This window comes from Lynx rufus, unplaced genomic scaffold (assembly GCF_022079265.1).
Source record: "Lynx rufus isolate CCGP_SWC_20201006 ecotype Redwood Valley unplaced genomic scaffold, mLynRuf1.p SCAF_9, whole genome shotgun sequence".
NCBI classification, from domain to species: domain Eukaryota; kingdom Metazoa; phylum Chordata; class Mammalia; order Carnivora; family Felidae; genus Lynx; species Lynx rufus.
The window spans coordinates 78,158,032-78,164,834 of record NW_025814897.1 but is presented as its reverse complement, the minus strand read 5'-3'; positions in this window follow the sequence as shown (position 1 = coordinate 78,164,834).

Here is a 6,803-nt window from a genome sequence, read left to right as displayed (position 1 = left end):
TGATTTACATGAAACATTTAGAGAAATAGCTCTTCATCAAAGGGCTTTTCTAGACCAGGCAACTTGCCACGAAATGTGGCACACTTGGCCCAAAGTGAGAGAGCAATACAGGAAGTGACCAGGGGCTTCCTTTGGCAGAGGAAAGTGCAGCTGCTTTCACAGTAGCCACTCAGACTCGAGATTTGCAAAGAGATGTCACCAGCCATTGTCCCCACTGAAGCTGTCAAAGAATAAACATATTAAATTGTAAAAAATAATAGTCATTACAGTTAGCATAATGATTAAGAATCCAGATTTGGAGAAAGACAAACCCAAGGTCAAGTTCTAGTTTCTTCACTTAGTTGCTAAAAATTACGTGTAAATTACTTAACCTTTCCAGCTATCCCTTTCCACATCTGTGAAGTGAAATTAACAAATGTCTCCTCTCTCATAGGCATGACTTGAGTGCTATATAATATAATACCTGTAAAATATTTAGTTTACTCTCTGGCAGATAGCAAGTGTGAAATGCATATTAGGTATTTTATTACTAATTGAGCACCTAAATCATCTCATTGTCTCATTACAGTAATTCCTCATCCCAACCCCAGGGATAAGGACATTACCATCATTAAATGTACTGAAGATCAGCGAATTTTATTCATCTTTTCTCTGAACTTTCTCTCCTCCCCACTTTATGGCATTCCATTTTATACCCTTTTACATCAATGGCTTCATGATTCATTCATTCATTCATTTATTCATTCATTCTCCAGCCTTGTCTGTGTACTTCTTATATAAAAATGAGGCCATATGCCCTGCTCTCTGGGAGCTCACAATATAATAGGAAAAATGGTCTGTTGAATGGCACAGAGGTGGGATTCAGACTCATGTTTTCTTTCCTTCCTTCCTCACTTCCTTCCTTCCTTTCTTCCTTCCTTCCTTCCTTCCTTCCTTCCTTCCTTCCTTCCTTCTGACTTTGCTTTCTTTTTACTTTCTTTTTAAGCAGAGGGAAGAGCTATACATTAACAGTTTTTACTTCTGAGATAAAACTAAAATGAATTTATGTTCAAAGTTTAAAATATGGTAATGCAATACTCTGAGAGAAAAATAGTAGAATCATTTTGAAAAGAGAAGACCATTTGTGTCAGATATCCTCACTCAAGGCCCGATACACTGCCCCAGGTGCCAAGGGCTCCATGTCATGTAAAATTAATCAAATGCCTTATAGCGGTATGAAAAAAGAGCTCACAGAAAGAAACACAGCAGAAGGTTTGATGACAGATTTTCTGACCAGGAAAAGTCAAGAAGAAATAGTTTCCTTCCTTAAGGGGTTTGGCTGCAGGAAAGGCTAGTTGGGAGTCAGGAAAGGCTTCTTGTTAATTAGCTCCCACTGCATAAGCAGGCCAAATAGCCCAGAAACCAAAAGAGATTATTATAAGAAATTGGCTCTTGTGTTTAGCAAGTCCCAAGATCTGCAGGGTGAGTTGACAAGCTGAAGACTCAGGAGAGCTGATGTAGTTCCAGTCTGAAGGCTGGAAGGCTTAAGACAGAGGAAGGGCCAATGTTTCAGTCTGAGCCTGAAGGTGGGAACAAAGGCCATGTTCTGGTTCAAAATTAGTCAAGCATTGCCTCTCACTCAACGGAGAGTCAGTCTTTTTAGCCTACCAGGCCTTCAACTGATTAGATGAGGCCCACCCACACTAGGGAAGTCAGTAGACCAATTTAAATGTTAATCTAAAAACATCCTCATGGCAACACTCAGAATAGTGTTTGACCAAATATTTGGGCCTAGTCAGGCTGATACATAAACTTAAGCACCACAGGAGAAAGAGGTGACAAGGAGCTATTTACCCACAACCACTCTAATTTTCCTGAAGCCAGGTATCAACAATTGGGGGAGCCCCTTTGCCCTATGTCTGCAAAGCTATTCAAATTATTCAGTCCACAGGGAACTCTGAAAAACTGTGTAAACCCACTGAGCTTGCCATATAAAAGCTGTCCCCTACAGCTCCTGTTTGCTGTTACCCTGTTCCAGGATGCAATACTTTACATGACTCTGCCTGGCACCCTTCTCTCATCTGGAGCTGTAACAAAGAGTTCTGACTTTCAACTCCTAGGGTCACTATGTTTTGATGTGTCCTGCCATGAAAAGAATCTTTAAATTTATAAAATAAGAAGGAAGAGATGGAGAACTCTGTTTTTATCCTACTGCTCTTTCTTCACCTTATTCACATTTCCAGAGTTCTTCCCCTCTTACAGGGTCACTGGATTCTTCCTGCTTCATTGTTCTTCTCTCTTAGAATATTCCTTCCTTCCCACTATCTCCTTGCTATAGAAATACAGTAGTCATTCTTCCCTGTGCTCATAAATTTTTGAAAGTTATCTCAAAATACTATGTGAAAGAGAAAACTAAAGAAGAGTGAAAAATATTAAAATTTTAAGAGAGTAAAAATGAAAATATCCAGCACAGAGTACAAAAATAGGTGTTATAAGTGACATACACACAGTCATGACAGACACGAACAGTGGGAAAGTAATAAGCAATACTTCTGTGTGATATCCACCGTAACTTGAACTACCTTTGACTATTTCCACTGTCAGCAATTTTCTTTAGCTCATATATCTTGTAGCTTGTGAATAAAGTATGGGGATGATTTTCATTTGTTCATATTGCTTTACCACTTGGTTGTGGATTCGTTGAAGCATAGGATTTACTTCTCAGTGATTTTGTTTTTATTTTTTAATTTCCCATAATTCTTTATAGTTTACCTGGATTACACATTGTTTTTCTTCTCCAACACATGGACATACTCTTCGCATTCATTCAATTTCTTCTTTACCCAGTCCTGTTCTATTTTTTTTTTCTTTTTCTTAGATCATCCTCTTTGCTTCATCAGATACTTATTTTCAACGTTCTGTGCCTAAGGCAGATCTCCCTAATTGATGGTTGGTGTCTGTCATGTGCTGAATTAAGAACAAGAGCAGGGAGGTTACCCAACTCCCTTCATTAATGACATATGTTGCTGTAACTCATAAGGAGACTAGGGAAAGCTTCAAGTTTCAGGAAATGTGGCCAAGTTGAAGACCGGAATTCTAAGGCAAGAATCAGAAGACACATCAACAAACTAGGATACGCTCTGGTGTAAGGTTTGTAGAAATTATGATTGTGATTGAAATAAGAAATTTCCAATTCGTTTAGAAATACTTTTTGTTCCTTGTTCATGAATAATGTTGGTCTGCAGTTTTAGTCAGACAATATGACGCCATGTAAAGATATTTTTACTTTTTATTAAATAATATTTCTATGAAATAACAGGGATAAAGTACGATCCAAGAGGCACAGAAAATACAAAAACATACTATCAACAAAAAACTTATTTGACACTCTTCCTCAGAATTATTAAATAACTTTAAAAATCTCATATACTCACCCTTAATCATTGCACTAATCTTGCTAATTAAAATTTAATATTTAACCCTAAATATTTGTGCTACACACATAGAAGGTAAGGGAATAAAGCTAAGCTCTGTATCAAGAAAGAATACTACTTACATTTTATGGTTTGGTTTAATTTTTTTTTTCCAGCAGATGAGGCATGTATGAGGCCTGCCAAACCATACATTAATTTTTTTCATTGAGACAGAGTTTATAAGTAGAACTAAATTATGTATGGGAATTATACAGACAGATGTCTTCATCAATAGAGACACTAATTTTTTCCAAAACAAACTGGCAGTTTTCTACTATTTGGAATTTATGATTTCGACAAAGTACAGTAATTTTTTTTTTGCTCTTGTTTTTCAAGTTCTTTGAACAAATTTTGGAATTAAAGAATAGATGGAGACCCTGATAGTGTTTTTGGAATGCTTCTTGCCATGTTACACACTTACCTCAGAGTGTGTTCTGTATTTTTTTTTTATCATTTAGGAAATCTTTATTAAGTACCGAAGATAGATCCTGTGGGAATATAAAGATAAATTAGACACAGTCTTTCCCTTGAAATATCTTCCATTGGTGGAGGAAACAGGCATGAAGAATTAGCCTAACGCAAAATGAAATAAATGTTAAATATCAGTACAAAAGGCCATCCACAGAAGTACAAAGTGATGCAGAGTCAGCATGTCCCTGGGAATCAGGGCAGGTGGCAAGGTGGGGTGACCCTTCCTTAGATGGTACCTTAGGGGAGGTGAGCCCGGGAGCGGAGGTGTGAACATGTCCAGTCTTCAGGGAATGAGAGGCAGTCTGGAGAGCCTGGGCTTTCAGATCATAGAGGCTAGTACAGGGGATGAGGCTCTGACCAGATTTTAGATAGTGTTGGATACAATATTAAGAAGTTTGGACCCTTGGGGTGCCTGAGTGACTCAGTCGGTTAAGTGTCTGACTCTTGGTTTCGGCTCAGGTCATGGTCTCATGGTTGGTGAGTTCAAGCCCCACATCAGGTTCTGTGCTGGTGGCACAGAGCCTGCTTGGGATACTCTCTCTCCCTTTCTCTCTGCCCCTCCCTGACTCTCTCTCTCTCTCTCAAAATAAATAAACTTAAAAAACAGAAGTTTGGACCCTTAATAGTATAACTCAAGCTTTCAATTAATTTTCTAACAGAGTTGGTTATCAATTCAGATGTAAGCATCACACAGTATATTTTTTTCTCTAATGAAAACTGTGTTTCTAACCATGAGCAATAGTATAGTTAACCATTTAACTCTTTATGGTCTTTTAGTTTCGTAATAAAGATCCAGGTAGACACTACACAATAGGAAGGAATGTCTCTTTTTATCAGGAAAAAAGCGGTAAGTTTTATATTATTTATTATTTATTTCCCATCACTTGGACCTATGAGTTACTTTACAAGTTATTTTACACTTACCTAGGAAGAAAAGTATTTAAATAATTCCGACTGGAGGAATTTAAAAATAGTAGCGAACCATTAAGTGATAATGACCTCATAGTCTTTAACTTCGTTTTTGAATTCAGCACCTTCACCCAGGTATCCCCTCGTGCTCTAGTTTCTACTGCTGTGCAACAAAGCACTCCAGATTTAGCAATGGAAAACAGCTACCACATAGTTTTGCTTACAAACTCGATGGGAAATAGCAACCAGAGCAGTGCAGGACGGCTTATCTCTGTTCCAAGACATCTCAGGTGGGAAAGCTCAGTTAGGAACTGGAATAATCTGCAGACTTTGCCACTCACACATCTGGTGTCTGGGCTTGGATAACAGAAGGCTTCTTCATGTGAATTGGCCTTCTCACAGCAGGGTGGCCAGATTCCTAGAGAGAGTGTTCCTGGAGGAATGTCCTGAGAGCAGGCAGTCTGAGAGAACCATGGAAGCCGCAGGCCCTTTTCGGATCTAGCCTCAGGAGTCCTGTAGCATGCCTTCTGTTGTGCAATGTTAGTCTATCCTTTCAATAGGAGGAGTGTCAACTATTTCTGTTACCCTGTTTATTTATTTATTTATTTATTTATTTATTTATTTATTTATTTTAATTTATTTTTTAACGTTTATTTATTACTGAGAGACAGAGAGACACGGAGCATGAACAGGGGAGGGGCTGGCAGATGGAGAGACACAGAATCCGGAGCAGGTTCCAGGCTCCGAGCTGTCAGCACAGAGCCCGACTCGGGGCTCGAACTCACAAACGGCGATATCATGACCAGAGCCGAAGTGGGACGCTTAACCTACTGAGCCACCCAGGCGCCCCAATTATTATTATTATTATTTAAATGTTTATTCCTTTATTTCAACAGAGAGAGAGAGAAAGAGTGCGAGCAGGGGAAGGGCAGAAAGAGAGGGAGAGGGAAAATCCCAAACAGGTTCAGTACTGTCAGAGTACAGCCTGATGCAGGGCTAGAACTCACAAACCTTGAGATCTGACCTGAGCCAGAATCAAGAATCAGGCACTTAACCGACTGAGTCACCCTGGCACCCTGCTAGGACCCTGTTTAAAACTGCCAGACCCAGTAACCCAATCACAACTATGACTGTTGACTATTTGAAGTTTTCTTCTCTCTTAGACTGGGTCTGCTGATGCAGGCTCTATTGTATTCATTAGCATATATCTAGCACATAATAGGGTACGTGATATGGGTTCAAAAAGTATTAGTTGAAAAAATGAATAAACTATTTTTCAAATGCATCTTGCTCACCTGATTTTTTCATATTGCCAGTCCTTGTAGCTAGAATACCCTTCTCAATCTCCTGTCTGCCAATTAACATCTCTATCTATTGTCTATATATCCTTAATGAGAAAAAGAACTCTCTAATATGAATTGTACATGATGATGTACTAGTAACTGTGCTACATGCCTTGCAAACATGATTTCACGGAGTCTTTACAACAAATATTATTATGTCTTCTTTACGGATGAAGGAACAGGCTCAGAAAAGTTAAGTAAGTTGTCCAAGGTAAAATTTAAAAGCAACACTGATATTAATCCCAGGTCTGTCTGATTCCAAGCTTTGGTTGAGCTCAACACTTACTAACCACCAACTATGTAACAGTGATTATTCAAAGAACCGAAAGTTCAAAGCCTTAGTCCCTCCCCTCTAGAAGTTCAACGTCTGTTGAAAAGAAGTCTTACCATCTAAGAAGACAAATATCCTTTCCAGTCCATCATCTTGCATTCCTGCATCCTGTAAGTTACTGTAAAAAGTATTGTGGACTTTAAAAATACTCTTAAGAACACAGCCATCCCATTGAAAAATGTGAAGTCAGACCTAAGATGCACATATCCACTTGAAAATGTAATTAACTTGTGTATTCTTGCCATTTTTATGGAGGAGAGACCCTGCACAATGAACCTGGACTATTGGATCTCATAG